We start from the raw sequence: 20733 nt of genomic DNA on the forward strand, positions 1-20733 counted from the left end.
AGTCCTACTGGTCTTCCAAAGACATTAAAGTTTTCAGACAATTCAATTTCTTAGAAACTTCCAAATGCTAACATTAATATACATCTCACACATACACTTATTCACTTAGGAACCGTTTAATTGGGGTTGCAGTGACAGTATAGCAGGCAGGGCATTACTTAGCATATGGCCACCCTGGGTTCCATTCCCAGTATCCCATATGGTCCCTTGAGCACTTCCAAGAGTAACTCCTGAGTTCATAGCCAGAAGTAGCCCCTGAGCATCACCAGATATAGCCCCCCAAAAAATTATTTAATGAAAATCTTCTGCATCTCATCTTAGATAAAGCAAAGATTTAGAATCAGGAAGTTATTACATGTCTGGAATTCAGATGCAGCAAAGGAGACACAAAAAGTGGCATAGAAGCAAATTAAAGAAAATGTATTAAACTCCTCCTCTTTTCTAGTTTCCCAAATTACTCATTCTTTAATACTGTTTATATTTTTGCCAATTATAAAAGAATAAAATTATACTCTTTCCTTCACATAGAAGTATCAGGTTTGTTCAAGATGCAAAACATACCAATTCTTCCCCCAAGATGTGATCTAGATAGATAATATACTTCTATCTGTTCCTAAACATTTTTGTTTTTACAGTGCTAAATTTAATTTAGATCTATTACCTTCATTTTCTTGCCAAAAAAAAACTCAAAAAACAAATATTTGATGAAGGACTATTAACCAAAATACACAAATATTCTCTGAAGCTCAACAAGAAAAGAAATAACCCAATTTAAAAATAAGCAAAAGACTTGAAAGAGAAGATATACCAGTGGCATAAAAGCATATGAAAATATGACCAATATCATTAGTCATTGGCAAGTTGTAAATCAGAATGACTGAGATACCACATCAAACTTACTAAAGTAGTCAAAATCTGGAAGATTAACATAACAAATACTGGCAAGGATTTAGATCAACAGGAACTCTTGTGAACTGCTAGTGAGAATGGAAAAATCCTTTAATCGCTTTGGTGTTTATGCTGCCAAGGAAAATATAGGTACAGTCCCTTTGGAAGATAGTTTAGTTTCTTATAAAAGTAAACATACTATTACCATATGATCCGGTAACCAAACTCCTTGGTATTTACTCAAGTAACTGAAAACTTATTGCATACAAAAACCCATGTGCAGATGTTTATAACACTGTTACTCATAACTGTCAAAAGTTGAAAGCAATGAATTATTCTTACAAGTACATAACTGAATGAGTAAACTGTGGTAAACCACACAAGAAAACGTAGTCAGAGTAAAAAAAAAAAAAAATATATATATATATATATATATATTATCAAGGGCTGGAGCGATAGCACAGCGGGTAGGGCGTCTGCCTTGCACGCAGTCAACATGGCCGACCCGAGTTCGATTCCTCCGCCCCTCTCGGAGAGCCCGGCAAGCTACCGAGAGTATTCGATATGCCAGACACAGTAACAACAAAGTCTCCAATGGAGACGTTACTGGGCCCGCTCGAGCAAATCGATGATCAACGGGAGGGCCTCTACATCAAGTCATAAGAAGACACAGAGGGTTCTTAAATACATCATACTAAGTAGCAGAAGTTTATCTGGAAGGGCTTTCTGCTATATGATTCCAGGTATATTATATTCTGGAAAAAGTTATGAAAACAGGAACAAAGATTGGTGTGAAGAAGTAGGGTGGGATAAACGGGCAGCATACAGAGGAATTCCAAAGCTTCAAAATTAGTGTGTGAGACTTGAATACCCTCTAAATGATACTCAAGTTGCCCTACATTTGTCAAAACCCATTGACTTCATAGCATTCTAAGCATGCAAGGTCCTCCTTATGTAAACTACAAAGTTAGGTGATCAATTGTGTGTCAATTCAGGCTCATCAATTGTAGCAAATGAAGTGCTTAGTACTGGATCTTGATAGTGGCAGAGTCTGTATTTTTGGAGAGGTAGAGCATGTAGAAAATCTCCACAATTTTTGCTCAATTTATCATAAACTAAAAATTGTTTTTGTTGTGAAGTTAAGACTTTTATAAAAATATAGAAGCCTTTTAAAAAGTAAATAAAATGTATTTTTAATTTTTTATTGAATCACTATGAGATATACACATGTTAAAAAGTTAAAAAGTTTGGGGCTGGAGTGATAGCACAGCGGGTAGGGCGTTTGCCTTGCACGCAGCCAACATGGCCAACACAGGTTCGATTCCCAGCACCCCATATGGTCCCCTGAGCACCGCCAGGAGCAATCCTGAGTGCATGAGCCAGGAATAACCCCTGAGCATCGCCGGGTGTGACCCAAAAAGCAAAAAAAAAAAAAAAGTTGTTCATATGTTTGCCACTCAATGCCTCTTTTGCTGACCACAACACCCAAAAGGAGAGAGAGAACAGGGGGGAATGCCCTGCCACAGTGGCAGGGTGGGATGGGGGGGATGGGGGGAGGGATATTATCCTTGGTGGTGGAAAATGGGCACTGGTGGAGGGATGGGTATTTGATCATTGTATAAACAAAACCCAAGCACAAAAATTTGTAAATCTACAACTGTACCTCATGGTGTTTCACTAATAAAAAAAAAAAGTTGTTCATGATTGAGTTTTAGTCAAAATATTCTAACATCCATCCCTTCACCAGCATACAAAAAAATGTATTTTTGAATAAGATATTTTGATGCATTTTTAAAACATGCATTCAAAATTTATTGTTTTATTTATTCTAGCCTAGTCCTGGATAAAAGGTACTTCCTCCCTGGAGATTTTGAACCTTCTCCAGTATACAAACCACTGAATTTATTTCATGTACATGCAGTGACTAGAAAGAAGTGCAGAAAAGGAAAGTTAAGTTGCTAAGACACAGAGTCCATGAGTCACCCCAGGTAGAAAGTAAGTCATGGGTCACATCTATTTCGAAGCCACAGTGCAAACACAGTAACACTCAATATTACTTAGCACTTTCTCAAGATAACTGAGTCCTTTCTCTACTCCCATTACTCCCCACATATTTAAGTCAGGGGAAACCGGGAGTGTGCCACTAATAGAACAATTTGCAAATTAAACACTTATTTCTCAAACATAAATTGTCTTTTTTCTCTGATAAGAAACACAGAGGGGGGGGTCAGAGGGGTAGTACATGAGGCTGAACCAGTTTTGATCCCAGCGGACCAATATGGTCCCTGAACACTCCAGGAGAGACTCCTGAGCACAGAAGAAGGAGTAAGCCCTGAGTACCACTGGGTGTGCCCCCAGCCAAAAAAAAAAAAAAAGAAAAAGACAACAACAGAAAAAAACACATTTTGTTGGCAGACGGTTTTGTAAGTCTTGATGAGGTTAATGTCACTGGGGTGCTTGGGAGGGGGGAGGGTTGCATTTCCACAGGACTATCGGCCATCATGCCCCTTTCCCATCAGACAGGAGCCTGGACATCTCCCCGAGTGCCTTCTGATGAACCACTTGACAACCAAGGCTGGGTCTTGATGGAAATTTGCTCTGTTGAGTTCTTTGGAGAACTTGTTCTTGTTTTTATCCACAATTGTCCGTTTAGTATCCTAGACTGAAGATGATAGTGGAAGTGCTGTGTTCTTATCACAACAGGTTTCCTAGCACATTTTTTTTTTTGAGAAGCAAGAGTTCTATTGAGTTAAACTTGCTTAGAAAGATGTGAGAGGAGAGAAAAAGGAAAAATGTATTCAAGAGAGAACATGAGCTTCTCCAGAGTGGGAATGAGCAAGTAATATACCATTGCTGATATCCCATTGGCCAACGCAAATCACATGGTCAAACACAGAGTTGTGGAGTGGGGAAGGTTTGCCTGAGGGTATCAATTCAATACCAGGAGGATTCACTGGTGATCCTGTGAGTAACAGTCTGCAAGGGGGACAGTTGGTGAAGGAAAGGCTCTGTTTTGTTTGCAGTGATTTAGTTTAGGAGAAAAGGCATTCAGTAGGAAAGCATGGTGAGAACATGGTGACTGAGTCAGGGCCTAATATTTACACTAACAACCAAATATGTGTCAAATATATGTTGACAACTGTGATGTGGCAGGCATTGAACTCAATATTTTATATTAATTACCTTTAGAAATCTTCATTTTAAAATAAGAGATTATGCACAGAGACAGGACAATGAAAGGTGGGGTTTAGATGGGACTCTTACTTGTACAATTCCAAAGTTTGTCCTATGTATCCCAATATTATCTAAATTTTTAATGAATGAGATTGTGGGAAGAACAAATCCTTAAAAGTTAACCTTTGGGGTGGAGAGATAGCACAGAGGGTAGGACATTTGCCTTGCATGTGGCCGACCCAGGTTCGATCCCCAGCATCCCATATGGTGTCCCCTGAGCAACGCCAGGAGTAACTCCTGAGTGCAGAGCCAGGAGTAACCCCATGCATCACCAGATGTGACCCAAAAAGCCAAAAAAAAAAAAGTTAACCGTTATGGGCCAGATACATCACTCAAGTTCTGGAATGCATGCTTTGCTTGCAGGAGGCCCAGGTTCGATCCTTAGCACCCCATGGTTCCTTGAGCACCACAGGCAGTGAGTCCCTCTACCCCTTTCCACACCCCTCTACACACACACACACACACACACACACACACACACACAGCACCACCAGGTGTAACCAGAAAAGCAAAAGAAAAGTCTTTAGCTCACATAATTAGCAAGCAATCTTTATTACACACCTCTGAAAACTTTAATTAAGCCCATAAAAGACACCTTTTTCTCTCAGAACTCATTATCTTGAAGTCTTCTCCAGATTTTGATGAGAATCACTGAGAACTTTTGCTCAAAGAGGGGACCCATCCGCCTCCCAGAAACAACCCAGATCCAAGCAGCATCAGCTTGCATAACACCCCACTGGACTTCATCTAAGTGTTTTCTATCAATTGAATTGTATTTTTATACTGTTGCCATGTGGATCCCTGCTCCTCCACGTAAAAAAAGTAAATCCTTTAGAAATTATATGGTTGGCTCAAATTATAAAGAAACTTCTCTACCTGGGTGGGAGTTAGAAATTTTGAGAAGCACACATCTGTGGTATATAGAATAACTGGATGAGGAAATTTAACTCAGTAAAAGGGGGATGCCCAAGAGGGGACAAGCCTGAGCCAAGATGGAATGAACCTCTCTCAAGAGCGGACCAGCAGGAAAACCCAGGTATGCGGGAACCTGTGACTGAGATCTCCAAGCCCACTCTGATCAGGACTGGGTCTCCCCCTTCCAACTCCCCAGTTTTCCAGTAGCTTGGAAGTCACACCCATAAACTGCAACCAGTGCTATGTAATCTCAACAATGGCCAAGACCCAGAAACTATAAACGAAAGCAGAATTTCATGGAGCACGCGGTCACATTTGCAACCGCATGCCCTCTTATACTCTACCTCACTTACTTATCAAAAGTATCACACATTGGTTTCTAACATACTTGCTTGTATATTCTTATATTCTCTTATATTCAGCTTTAAATGACTCCAGAAAGAAATACAACAACCCTCACACACTTACCTCTTATTAGGGTGAGAAGGTGCTCGGTGGTGGGATTGGTGTTTGAATATTATCATTAATGAACTTTTGTGAACTACTTTTATGAAAAATTTTTTTAAATAATAAAAATAAAAGGGGGGTACCTAGATCACTCTTGATCCCAAAACTTTAGAAGGATAAAAATAGAGAAGGAAAAAATAAAAGAGGGGAAGGGAAAAGATGAGAAAGGGAAGTAATGAGGGAACAGGGATTAGGAACTTTAGATATACTGGTGATGTGGGAGAGTGGCATAACCATATATGCAGACCACAGACTCAACAACACCGAAAACATGAGACATAAGCTGCAACCACCCAACTCTGTAATGTACCTGTGGGAAAAGGTGGGAAAAGGAGGAGCAGGGGATGACTCAATGGAGTACAGAAGCCCTAGTGGAAGGAAGATGACCCTAGTGGTGAGACTGGTGGAAGGAAGTTGGCCCTGGTGGTGGGATTGGCGTTGAAATATTTTATGCCTAAAACTCAACTATCAATAACTTTGTAAATAACAGTTCTTTCATTAAATTGAAAAATCATTTTAAAAAATTTGAGATCCAAACTTCATATGCCTGAGATGTACAGACACAGTGTCGAGTCTCATTTTATATAGGCAGGACCTGGCCAGGCTCCACGCTCAGGGACTGGCAACAGGTTCCTGCCATGGACAGGCAGAATACCACAGTGTAGAACCGCAATGCCACCTCGTTCCAGTCCCTTAACTTTTCTTGGTTCTGTTCCTTCAACTTTGAAGTGAGGATAATAGCAGTGTCTATCTTAAGTAGTTTCAGAAGCGATTAAATGAAATCAAGTTTACAAAGAGTTCAGCTGAAGACTGGTACATCATTAAATAGCAACTATGATTACTGAGATTAAATGCTGTTCAGAACATCTTAAGAAGCTGCTCTTTCCTGCAAGACCCCAATCATCTCTGTGGAGTTCTTTCCAATGACTGTTAATAGAACCATGAAAACTATCTATTAGATTATTTATAAGAAGTCATTTTAAAGCCTTCAAATAAGCTTCTTGACTTTTCTGGAAGAAAATAAACAACGCAATTCTTAACAGTATGTGAATTGCATCCACCCAAATCATATAAGACATATCCCACATATTTATGTCAACTCAACCTCCATGCTGAGTGATGAAATCAAAGTTTATGGATGAAAAAAATCACATTAAAGTTATTTAAATGTAATGTTATGCTTAATATTATGACTTTTGTGTGAAAAAGGAAAAGCTCAAAAACGTCCATTGGCTTTAGAGTAAATTTGGAGGATAGTTCATGGACTGGAATAAACAAGTTCTCAGTGTGATTCTGGGCATTTTCATAGCCTCACAAACTCTGGTGGCTTCTTGAGCACTACCAAGCCATGCACAAGCCATCCAGCTCATAATGCTGGACCAAGAATGGTCAAGAGTATCCCTGAACCCCTAAGCATGAGGGTGGCCCCTATTTAAAAATGAAATGAATAGGGAGAGAGAGAGAGACATAGAATGATTAAACTCATTAGTGAAATATTTTTTAGGGCAGGAGCAATAGCACAGCAGGTAGGGCGTTTGCCTTGCATGCAGCCAACCTGGCCAACCCGAGTTTGATTCCTCTGCTCCTCTTGGAGAGCCTGGAAAGCTACTGAGAGAGTATCTCACCCGCTCAGCAAAGCCTGGCAAGCTATCCATGACGTATTTGATATGCCAAACACAGTAACAAGTCTCACAACGTTACTGGGCCCGCTCAAGCAAATCGATGAACAACGGGAGGACAGTGCTGCAGTGCTACAGAATGTGACTAATTCCCAAGGACAGTAGAAACAAGGGCCAGGAGGATTGGTCCACATTTTTGAAGCCTGTCTCAAGTGCTGGGGAGAAGGCAGTTGAGATAGAAAAGGAACCACAATGACCATGATAGTTGGAAATGATCACTCTGGATGAGAGGATGAGAACTGCGTACTTAAAGTAGGTAAAGGACCAGGCATGACAGCCTCTCTGTATCTGTATTGCAAACCATGATGCCCAAAATGAAGGAGAGAGAAAGAGAGAGAGAAAGAAGAAAAGTGCCTGCCATAGAGGCAGGCTGGAAGAGTGTGGAGTGGGAAGGGATACTGGGGACATTGGTAGTGGGGAATGTACACTGGTGGAAGGATGGGTGATGGAACATTGTATGACTAAAACCCGGTCATGAACAGCTTTGTAACTGTGTGTCTCATGGTGATTCTATACATAGGTGTTTGGGAGAATAGGGACAATGGTGGAGGGAAGGTCACTCTCCTAGTGGGATTGGTGGCGGGACATCAAAAACAACTGTATTATGAACAACTTTGTAAACTATAGTGTTTAAATAAGATATTTTATCAATTATAAAATATTTATTTAAAGGTAAAAATTACTGTATACTTTTAAATGTACTTTTAAAAAGGTGAATATTTAAAGGGAAAATTACTGTATACTTTTAAATGTACTTCATAATTTTGGCCTTCCTCAGATTATTACATCCATATGCAAAGTCACCCTATATACAACAGGCCATTATGTTCTTTTGCAAAGTGGAAGTGTTAAATGAAATATTTGATGTCATTGAAAAATCCTTCTAGTTGAGGGACTGAAGCAATAGTCCAATAGGTAGACCACTTGCCTTGCATATGGCCAACTTGGGTTCAATCCCCAGCATCCTACATGGTCCCCTCAGCACTCCCAGAAGGAATATCTGAACAAAGAGCCAGAAGTAACCTCTGAACATTGTTGGGTATATCCCTTCCCCTCCCAAAAAAATTCTCCTAGTTCTTTTAAATTGTCTCAAGCAAAAGGAAACCAAGATAGTTATGAAACTAAAAACAAGCCTGAAAATAATTTTCACAATTTCACTGTGGATATCAGCATTCTAAAAAAAGCAAACAGTAGCATAGGAAGATTTTAGATAAAGTTTGGGTATAAGTACACAACAGAATGTTATCTCTTTTGCTAACAACAAACATTCCAGTCCTCCTAATAAAATCTGGTCTGAGTGTTTTTTCAAGTATACTCACTGGCACAGCAGGAAAAGCAAAAATCTGTGAGTCCACCAGAATTGAGTGTAAATATCATTTTGTTTAGGAGGGGGTGCCTCACCAGGGTTGGACCCCTTTTGACCACTTTCATCCTTTTTCTCCTCATCTCTAAAAGAGAGACTCAAAATTCCTCCTTGAACAATTGTTGAGAGGATTATATAGTAATTGTCGATGAAAATTCTTGGTACACCATTTGACACAGACTAAGTAGTTCTTAAATGTTTATTTGTTCTGCCCTCTCGACATGGTTTCTTTTTAAAAACGGATTACCTCAAACCTACACTACTGCAGAATAAAAGTCCTTTTTGAAAGCCACAATTATTGACAATGTAAGCTTTTACTTAAAGGCTCTCTAATAAGGGATTAAATTCTATACAGTCTTTACAATTGAAATTAGCCATCACCTTCCAAGTACGTGGCAGCTGAACAAATCATACTCTTAGAGAAAATCATTACATTTTACACCTACATGCATAACTGGAACTTCACTAAAACCAAATGATGTTTTTTAGTAGTACAATAATTGAGCAACAAATGCACTAACCACCAATACTGCCTTGCATGCTTAATCAACCATTTTCAAAAACCTACAAAGAACCAATCATCCTTTTTCTCAATTTTCTTAGTGTCAGATGGGTTCTCAGCACCAAAGTTATTCCCAAACTCTGATTTATAAATGGTGAAATGCCTGTGGCAAGGACTAGAACCAGCACTTTCTAATTCTCCGGATTCAAATTCTCTGGATTCAACACTCTTTCGGTGAAGAGCCTTAACCCCCCACCCCTCTTTTTTTTTGTTAACTCAGGGGCAGGGGAAAGGAAAGTGGATATTGTGGATGAATTGGCACTCAATGTCCATTTCTCCCTTTTCTTAATACAGCATTTTTCCCATCTTCCGGTTGCCATCCATTAGTCTGTCAGTAAATCAACTTAGTGGGTCAAGCCCAGCATTTCTTAATGGAATAGAAGGGTTTTGAGCAGCAAAGAGTTGAACAGCAGAGACTAGAATAGCAGCCATCACATGGTCCTGTGAAACTTCTATTTCAAGAAGACCTAAGTGTAACTGTGTGTCTGTGAGTTAAATGGAGTGTGTAAAAAAAAAAGAAAGAAAGAAAAAGTTGGGAAACAGTGTCCTAGTAGGCTTTCAGTACTTCTAACATTGGAGAGCTGAGACTGATGTTTTCTAGAATCTCTTGAAAACAATATTCTGGTTTAATCTGGGTTCACCAGTTAGATGCTCAAGTATGAGATCTAGAAGATGGTACTGGTCAGTTCTGCCACCACAGACATTCACGTTGGCAAGCAAAAGGGAGACTTTTTCTCTTCTATAGGATCATTAGCGGGGACCTCACAGCCATCAAACACTTGGGTAGTGAGACACAGAAAACAAAAAACAGTTCCAGGATAACATGGCACCAAGAAGTATCCCTAAGAGTGGGTTTCCAGATGTTAGTAGGGCCAATAAAACTTTGGAGCCTCTGACATTTTTTTAATTGAATCACTGTGAGATACACAGTTTCAAAGTTGCTCTTGATTGAGTTTCAATTATACGATTTTCCAACACTGATCCAATCACCAGTGTACATTTCCCACCAACAATGTCCCCAGCTCCTCCCCCCACAGCCCCCCACCCAGTCTGCCTCTATTGTACTCTATTGTAAATACTGTCTCTGTGTCTCTCTCACTTTCACTCTCTCTCTTTCTTTTTGGGCATTATGGTTTGCAATACAGTTACTGAAATGTTATCATGTCTATGCCTTTACCTATTGTATCATTATATCATAAAAGGTTATCATTTGTATCCCTTCACCTTGTCCAGAGTGATCATTTCCAAGTGACTATCATTGACTATTATTATCATAGTGGTGTCTTCTCTGTCCTAACCACCTCCCTCCCCCACCCACATAAGCCAAGCTTCCAACCAGTCTGACTTTCTGATTATAAAGGCAGCAACAGCTCTTATGGTGACTTGGTTCTGCAGTATACCTGGGGGAATGGCTATGAAAAACTCAACCTCAAATCTATTTCTTCAGTCCCAACATGATTCTGCCAGCAACATTAAACTCCTTGGACTGGCACCTATTCTGTGCTCGACAACACCCACTGAAACTGATAGACAAATAACTAAAATCAAATCTTTTCTTGGAACTCCACATTATCATGGATCCTATTATGAATCTCTGCAGATAATTCTGAAAAGAGGTAGAAAAAAATCATTTGCCAGGCTCATGATTTGGGGAAGTTTGTTTTAGTGCTTGTGGATTCTATATCTCTAAGTAGTCAATGATTGTTGTTGATTGATTGATTGATTGATTGATAAAACCACATGAGAAAAATTATCAAAATGGCATCTTTTTTTTTCCCTTTATTTTATTTTATTTTTTTTAAAGTTGTAGATTTACAATTTTTTGTGCTTTGGCTTCAACCATACAATGATCAGACACCCATCCCTCCACCAGTGCCCACTTTCCACCACCATGGATAATATCCCTCCCACCCCCATCCCCCCTGTCTCTGTGGCAGGGCAATCCCCTGTGTTCTCTCTCTCCTTTTGGGTGTTGTGGTCTGCAAAAGAGGCATTGAGTGGCAAACATGTTCAGTCCATAGTCCACTTTCTACACGCATCTCCCCTCTTGGGAGGATCCTCCAAACATCCTTTATTTGGTGCTCCCTTCTCTATCTGAACAGCCCTTTCCTCTAGGATACCCGGCTGGCCTCTAAGTTATGGAGTAATCCTCCTGGTGCTGATCTCAGCTATTCTTGGGTATTAATCTCATACTTTGTTACTTTATATCCCCCAGATGAATGCAATCTTTCTATGTCTATCCCTCTCTTTCTGACTCATTTCGCTTAGCATGATACTTTCCATATTGTACCACTTGTATGTAAATTTCATGACTTCATCTTTTCTAAGAGCTACAAAATACTCCATTGTGTAGATGTACCAAAGTTTCTTTAACCAGTCATCTGTTCTTGGGCACTCAGGTTTCTTCCAGTTTCTGGCTATTGTAAAGAGTGCTGCAATGAACAAACAAGTGCAGATGTCACTTCGACTATACATTTTTGCCTCTCTGGGATATATTCCCAGGAGTGGTATTGCTGGGTCAAATGGGAGCTCAATTTCTAATTTTTTGAGAATCGTCCATACTGTTTTCCAGAAGGGCTGAACCAGTGGACATTCCCACCAACAGTGAAGGAGTGTCCCTTTCTCGCCACATCCACGCCAGCATCGGTTGCTTTTGTTCTTTTGAATGTGGGCCAGTCTCTGAGGTGTGAGATGGTATCTCATTGTGGTTTTGATCTGCATCTCCCTGATGATTAATGATGTAGAGCATTTTCTCATGTGCTTTTTTGCCATTCGGATTTCTTCTTTGAGAAAGTTTCTGTTCATTTCATTGCCCCATTTTTGGATGGGGTTGGATGTTTTCTTCTTGTGGAGTTTAACCAGTATTTTGTATATCCTGGATATCAACCCCTTGTCAGATGTGTATTCGGTGAATATCCTTTCCCATTCTGTAGACTGTCTTTGTATTTTGGTCACTGTTTCTTTGGAGGTGCAGAAGCTTCTTAGTTTAAGATAGTCCCATTTATCTATCTCTGTTTTCACTTGCTCGGCCAGTGGCGTGGCATCTTTGAAGATACCATTAGCTTCAATGTCATGGAGGGTTTTGCCAACTTTATCTTCAATGTACCTTATGGTTTCTGGTCTGATGTTGAGGTCTTTAATCCTCAAAATGGCATCTTATAATGAGCTTCTAGGATAATGAGTGAATCTATCTTAAGCTGGGGTTCTTAGAAACAATTTGATGTGAGAATTTGGGTTCATGAAGTTTATTGCAATGCACACTTGGAACAAAATCTATTATAAAGTTGGACAGAAAGAGAAAGAGAGCAAGAAACAGAGAAAGAGAGAAAAGAAAAGTGCCTGCCATAGAAGTTTAAGGAGAAGGCGGGGGCAAGAGGGAAACAGAGGATATTGGTGGTAGGAAATGTGCACTGGTGAAAAGATGAGTGTTGGAACATTATATGACTGAAATCCAATCATAAAGAACTTTAGAACTGTGTGTCTCACTGTGGTTCAATAAAAAATATAGAGAGAAAAAGAAAGAAAGAAAGAAAGAAAGAAAGAAAGAAAGAAAGAAAGAAAGAAAGAGAGAAAGAGAAAGAAAGAAAGAAAGAGAGAGAGAGAGAGAGAAAAAGAAAGAAAGAAAGAAAGAAAGAAAGAAAGAAAGAAAGAAAGAAAGAAAGAAAGAAAGAGAAAAGAAAGGAGAAAGGAAGGAAGGAAGGAAGGAAGGAAGGAAGGAAGGAAGGAAGGAAGGAAGGAAGGAAGGAAGGAAGGGAAAAAAGAGAGGAAAGAAAGGAAAAAAGAGGGGAAAGAAAGGCAGTAAGTGTGAACAGAAAGACTAAATGTGATCCAGTTGACTAATCTCTGAATGAGAGCTCAGTTTGGGAAGTGCCTATGACCCTGGATGAGGAACTCTGTTCTGCCAAGGGCAAAGCCTTGTCAATAGGTTGTCAAGGGCCAACAACTATGGGTGCTGGAGAATAAATGCTTCTATAAAGGGGAGCCATAGTGGCATACCCCAAGGTCTCAGAATTCAAAGAAGTCTTTCCCATGTCCTTAGAGTTTCCTGAGTACATGTAGAAGACATTTAATCCACTCCATAGAGAAAAACAGAAAAAGTGCGCCCACAGTATGTAAATGACTTCCGCATGAGGTTAACAGTGAAATTCATCTTCCCCTCAGCAACACGTGCAATTGAGTATGGTTTCCTAACTGAAAATTGTGAGTCTGGATCCAGAGAATGTTTATCCCTGATCTCCTATTTCTAAATCAACTGTGGGCAAAATCCCTCCATTCTTAGTATTTGAGTAGCAGTATTGCTTGATTTTGTTTTAATTGAATCACTGTGAGATACAATTACAAAGCTTTCATGATCCAGTTTCAGTCATACAATGTTCCAACACCAATGCCTCCACCAGTGTACATTTCCCACCACCAAATTCCCCATATCCCTCCTGCCACCTTCCCCCCAACCTGTCTCTACAGCAAGTACATCTCTTCCTTGTCTCCTCTCTCTCTTTCTCTCTCTCTCTCTTTCTCTCTCTCTCTCTTTCCCCTTTTGTGCATTATGTTTTGCAGCACAGATACTGAGAGGCCATCATGTTTGGTCATTTACCCACTTTCAGCACACATCTCCCATCCAAAGCTAACCCTTCAGAATGGTCAGAATGGTCACAATTGTCAGAATGGTCCATTCTCTATTCCAGCTTCCCTCTATCCCAGCCCTTGAGGCAGGCTTCTAACTGTGGACCAATCCTCCTGGTCCTTATTTCTACTGTCCTTGGGTATTAGTCTCATACTACGATTTTTATATCCCACAAATGAGTGCAATCATTCTATGTCTGTCCCTCTCCTTCTAACTTATTTCACCCAGCATGATACTCTCCATGTCCATCTATTTATAAGCAAATTTCATGACTTCATCTTTTCTAACAGCTATATAGTATTACATCATGTATATATATGCCATATTTTCTTTAACCATTCATCTGTTCTCGGACACTTTGTTGTTTTCAACTTCTGGCTATTGTGAATAGTACTGCAATGAACATAGAAGTGCAGATGGTGTTTCTTCTGTGTGTTTTTGAACCCACGGGGTATATTCCCGGGAATGGTATTGCTGAATCAAATGCCTGGAAATTACCACAAGGTTGTGGGGAGAGGAGAGTAGTTCAAATAGAGGAGGTTCCATTATGTCAACATTAGTTGTAAATGATCACTCTGGAAAAGAACTGAGTGTTGAAAGCTGGTAAAGGTATATACATAATAACCCTTCAGCATCTGTATTGCAAGCCATAATGCCTAAAATGAGAGACAAATAGAAAGAGAGAGAGAAAAGAGTGATGCCTGCCATAGAGGCAGGCTGAGGTGAGGGATGTTCTGATGGGGTGGGAGGGAAACTGGGAACATGGTACTGGGAAATGTACACTGGTGGAGGGGTGGGTGTTGGAACACTGTATGACTGAAACCCAACCATGAACAGCTTTGTAATGCTCTATCTCATGGTGATTCAATAAAATAAAAATTAATATTTCAAAAAATGTCAGGAAGTACTAAAAAGTCTGTAAGCAAGGGGACTGTTAAATAAGAGAAGTAGAAGCTGCAGGTAAGACAAAGAGAGAAGAATTAATGAAAGGATAGCACAGACGCAGAGGGAGAACAAAGTTTCATCTTCATGAGAACGCAGTTATGAGAGAGAACTGCAATCTGCTATCAGCACTCCCAGTCTTGCACAGTCTTCCCTGTTCCAGTGTCCTGGACTTTTGACCTTCATCAAGTCCTATGAGGTCAATTCCCGTTTAGATCCACACTGAAGTTTCCGTTAATCTCTCGTTCCATTTTGTGTCTTGATACCTTTAAATAATCTAACTCAAGCCTCCCAGTGGGGTAAGGGAAACAAATTTAAGGTCACATCATGGAAGCAAATAGAAGATAATGTTTGGGGGGATCAGGGAAGGGAGATTTGATCTATGGTATCAAATGTTACCCAAAAATCCAGTAAAATCTGCACGTTCAAAGTAATAGAAATTTGCAGCAAAACTGGTGGATATGGGTAAGTGGAGACAGAAGTCAGGTTGCTATGAATATGTGAATGGGGAGTGGGGTGGAGAAGGACAGAAAGACAGTGATGTAGACCACATGTTCAAGCTGTTCAATATTAACAAGAAGAGAGGCAAAAGAATCTACATTGTGGAGGAGAAAAAAAATTTTTTTGAGATTAGAGTGATGTCAACATATTTACAATGCTTCTGGGTACTAACAAGCTGCTGAACTTGCAAGTGGTCAGTTGGAGGAAATAACCTGAAACAGAGAAGGGAAGAGGGCAAGGACACATGTGGATGTCAGGCTATATTAGGACCTGGTATTGAAGTACTTCCTGTAATGGCAACGATTTTCTGGGTGAAATAGGAGACAAGATTATCTGTAACAGTGCACATAATAATAAGGGCCTTGAGGGAGGGAAGAATATTGGTAATAACCATTTTGGAAGTGGCAGGGAGATCTAACAAGGAAAAGGATGAAGGATTACCAGTTGCACAAGTGAGTTTAAAGGCCATGAATTTGACATGTCACTTACCTGTGATTGTATGTGATTTCCTCCAGTCTTATTCACTAGGACAGGAAAAGCAGCAGAAACATTGGTAGCTGGGATTAATACCAAATTGAGAAGAGGAGGACGAGGAAATAATTCAAGGTGTTAGGAAGACAATGACTGAAGAAATGAGCTATTATTTGGTTGACTCCTGGGCTAATAGGGAGAAAACATGAGAACCAGGAAACCTCAAAAAACAGTTTCCAATTCAAAGGTTATAAAAGCATGAAATGATTCCCAGTGAAAAATTCAGACCCAATATCTAAGTCTCAAATATCATTACAAATCACTGACGTGGGTATTCTTTAACAAACTTTTCTGCCCATAACCCCTTGACCTTGAATCATGTGTTGTGGGTCTGTGAAATAGATGATGAAGCCAGAAATTTATATCGATCAAGATTAAACCCTCTCCTGAGAGATTTTCTGCATATATTTCAATTACCCAGATAATGGCCAGAATAATAACCTCAGTAACAATTATTTCTCCAGTTGATCTGGTTGAAGAGCTAGTGTTAAATTTTTTAAAACACTATTTACAAAATTATATTACCCTAACACATTTTATTGTACAACATAAAATATACATGGGTATTGAGGAGGAACAAAAAACAGGAAGCTGGCCTGTCAGCTCTAGAATGAATGCACAGACGGAAAGGCAACAACCAACTGGCATTTTCACAAGAAGAGGAATGATGTTATTAAAGGATTTTTCCATTTGTCCAAAGATAAATAGTTCATGTGATTATGGACTATATATATATATGTGCTGGGATTTACTTTTTATACCATAGGCATGTTTTCTACCAGAAATCCTTAAAGATTTGGTACTGGCTCGTCCTTCATGCCCTACCAAGGTCACAAGTTGGCCCCACCAGTGGCTCACCAGCATGGCCATGGCTCTAGAGGCAAAGGACTTATCCCGGCAACTTGCGGCAGAAAAGTCAATGGACTATGTGTTAAACTACAGTGCCATGCCTCCCCAGGAGGGAAAGGGTGTCGCTCCCTTCCGCCTTCCCCTCTCCTCCACCCCCCTCCCCGCCCCAGCAGCAAGGTGGCCGCTGCCTCAGAGTTTACTGGAAAGTCAGGTATGAGTCAGCGGTGATGGGGCAATTGCAGTCTCATGGGAAGGGGGGAAGGGGTGGTACCAGCTCGTCCTTCACGCCCTACCGCCATACCGAAGTCATGAGTTGCCCCCCACAAGCGGCTCTCCGGCACGGCCATAACACCAGATGCACAGAAACCAATCTCGTAATTATCTGGCTCTTGGCAGAAATCCCTCCAGACTTACCTAGTAAAATATCAGAAATCCAAAATCGCGTGACATCATATGGTTCTCATAACCAGCTATAGAAAACAAATTATTTCACAATGTCTTTTCGGCAGTTCTGATTGCTGGGGGGAAATTCTAAACAATAATGGTGCATCTTCTGTCGAAATACTGAATGTAATCAAAGTAGAGAGAGAGTTAAGTAGAAATCATCTGCCTCACAGGTATTGGGAAGGGTGGGAGGGGGTATGTTGGGGTTCTTGGTGGTGAAAAATAACTACTGGTGAAGGGAAAGGTGTTTGATCATTGTATGGCCAAAACTTAATTTTTAAAGCTTTGTAACTTTTCCCACAGTGATTCAATAAATAAATATAACAAAAAAGAGAAATCCTTAAAGATTATATTCAAAATTTTATATATATGTGTGTATATATATATCACTTATATCACTTGTCATCCTGTTGTTCATCGATTTGCTTGAGCGGGCACCAGTAACATCTCCATTCATCCCTGTCCCGTGCTAGCATAGCCCAGTGGCATATTGGGGGCTCTCTCAGGGTCAGTGGAATGAGACCCTTATTGTTACTGTTTTTGGCATATCTAATACATCACGGGTAGCTTGCCAGGCTCTGCCATGAGGGCGGGATACTCTCGGTAGCTTGCTGAGCTCTCCAAGAGGGAGAAACCGCCACATTTATAGATTTATATATTTATCTTAGTAAATTAACATCATTTACCATAATTAATATATTAACTAATATATGGTCTGGAGCAATAGCACAGCAGATAGGGAGTTTGCCTTGCACACAGCCGACCTGGGTTCGATTCCTCTATCCCTCTCGGAGAGCCCAGCAAGCTATCAAACGTATCCCACCCACACAACAGATCCTGGCAAACTCCCCGTTTTTGTAATGCCAAAAATAGTAACAACAAGTCTCACAATGGAGACATTGCTGGTGCCCACTCGAGCAAATTGATGAACAATGGGAGGACAGTGCTACAGTGCTACAGTGATATGAGCCAATTATATATTATAAACATATACTTTATATATTGTATATATGTACATATGTAAAAGAAACTTGGGTCACGTACTTAAGATATTATTAAATGGGGGCTGAAGTGATAGCACAGTGGGTAGGGCGTTTACTTTGCACGCGGCCGACCCGAGTTAGATTCCCAGCATCCCATATGGTCCCCTGAGCTACCGCCAGAAGTAATTCCTGAGTACAGAGCCAAGAGTAACCACTGTGCATCGCCAGGTGTAACCCAAAAAGCCAAAAAAATAATTAATTATCACTGTCACTGTCCTCCTGTTCTACATCGATTTGCTCGAGCGGGCCCAGTAACGTCTCCATTGGAGACTTTGTTGTTACTGTGTTTGGCATATCAAATACATCACAGGTAGCTTGCCAGGCTCTGCCGTGCAGGCGAGAGACTCTCGGTAGCTTGCCGGGCTCTCTGAGAGGAGCAGAGGAATCGAACTTGGGTCGGCCATGTTGGCTGCATGCAAGGCAAAAGCCCTACCACTGTGCTATCGCTCCAGCCCATTAATTAGTTAATTAAAATAAAATATTATTAAATGTGTTTGGATAAATGGAATTTAATTCATACAATAGGACACAGTAAAATACTATCCACGATGGACCATTTAAGTGAGTCTAAAAGAGTTTAGAAATATAATTAATTATAAGTCTAAAATGGGAGGTACCATTACACCAGCATAGGTGGGAATGTGGAGAAATTGGAAGCTGTTGGTGGGAATGTAAAAAGTTTTGCATCTTTCAAATGATACTTGGGTGTCAAAAAATTGAAATCAGAATTCCCCTACACTGAGCCATTCCACCTCTTGATATAGATTCAAAACAATTAAAAACATGGTATTAAAAAGATAGCACAGTGGGTAGGGCGTTTGCCTTGCACGTAGCCAACCCGGGTTCGATTCCCAGCATCCCATATAGTCCCCTGAGCACCCCAGGAGTAACTCCTGAGTGCAGAGCCAGGAGTAACCCCTGTGCATCGTCAGGTGTGACCCAAAAAGCAAAAAATAATAATAAAAAAAATGAAAAAGTAAAAAGTATCTGCAGAGCCATGTTTAGAACAACTTGATGTACAAGAGCTTCAACAAGAGCAAAAACCACCCATAATTATCAGCCAATAACTGGATAAGCGAAATGTAGTATTATATATAGTGAAATGTTATTCAGTTTTAAGAAGAAAAAAAGTTTGAGACATGTTGCAGTATGAATCAACTCTAAGAACATTATGCTATTAATAAAATAGTTCAATCACAAAAAGATGACTATAATTCCACTTATGTAAGGTACCTAGAGAAATCAAGACCATAGAGAAATAAAGTATAATGATGATTACCAGGGATTGGGGGATGGAAAGAATGGGAAATTATTGTTTAATAGAAAACAGATTTACTAGATTCAAAAGCTCAGAAAAAGTGTGGTGATGATGGCTTCCCAAAAATGTTAATGTACTGTGCCAGAGTAGTAGGGCACTTACCTTGCATGCAGCCAACCTGTATTTAATCTTTTGCACCACATATAATCCCCCCAAGGACCACTAGGAGTGATCCCTGAGCACAGAGCCATGAGTAATCCCTGATTTCAGGTGTGGCCCCCCCAAAAAAAAATTTAAAAAACAATATTAATGAGATAAAGAAACTATGGTACATCTACACAATGGAATACTATGCAGCCACCAGGAAAAATGAAGCCATGAAATGTGCTTATAAATGGGTGGACATGGAGAGTATCATGCTGAGTGAAATGAGTCAGAGAGACAAGGACAGACATAGACTTATTGTTCTCATTTGTGGAATACAAAAAATATATATAGCATGAGACTAATACCTAAGCACAATATAAATGAGGGCTTGGGGATTGGTCCATGGTTGGCCACGAGTCTGGGGGGAGGGGGGATTGGGGACAGTTAGAATAAAGAAGGGACCACTATGCCAATGATAGTTGAAAATAATCACTCTGGACAAGAACTGAGAGCTGAAAGGAGGTAAAGGGACATACATGATAACCATTAATTATCTGTATTGCAAACCATAATGCCCAAAAGGAAAGAGAAAGACAGAGACAGCGACAGAGAAGAAAAGTACCTGCTACAAAGACAGGTTGAGGAGGGTGGTGGTGGGAGGAAAAATGGGGATATTGATGGCAGGAAGTGTGCACTGGTGAAGGGATAGGTGTTGGAACATTGTGTGACTATCTGACTGAAACCCAATCATGAACAAGTTACATGATCCACCATCATGTAACCATGTAACTCGTGGTAATTCAGTTAAAAAAAATTCAAAACGGAACTCAGAGGTAGGGGGCGGGGAAACAATGTTAATGGCTCCATGGTAAGTTTATAGTACTGGTGATGGTGATGAGAGTGGTGCCTGGGACCAGGCTGGGAGGTACTGGGGATCAAACTCAACCTCTCACACAAGCAAGGACCGGACTCCACCACTGAGCTTACATCCTTAGTCCTAAGGTGGTGAAAACATCATGGTAGGTGCTTTTTAGTTCAAGACAAAGTGAGACTGTTAAAAGTTATTTTGGAATAAAACCCAAAGTAAACTTGCAAATAAAAGTAATCAAGTTTATTAGAGATTGCAGTTGGAAAAGGAAAGCGAAGATAAACTATGAATACCACTTCATCCCGATGACCACTCTCTAGGATTTGGTGGAAGCAGGGGTCACTGGGCAATCCCATCCAACGATGACACTTCCTTCAC

Source organism: Sorex fumeus, unplaced genomic scaffold, assembly GCF_029834395.1.
Source record: "Sorex fumeus unplaced genomic scaffold, SorFum_2.1 ptg000061l, whole genome shotgun sequence".
NCBI lineage: Eukaryota > Metazoa > Chordata > Mammalia > Eulipotyphla > Soricidae > Sorex > Sorex fumeus.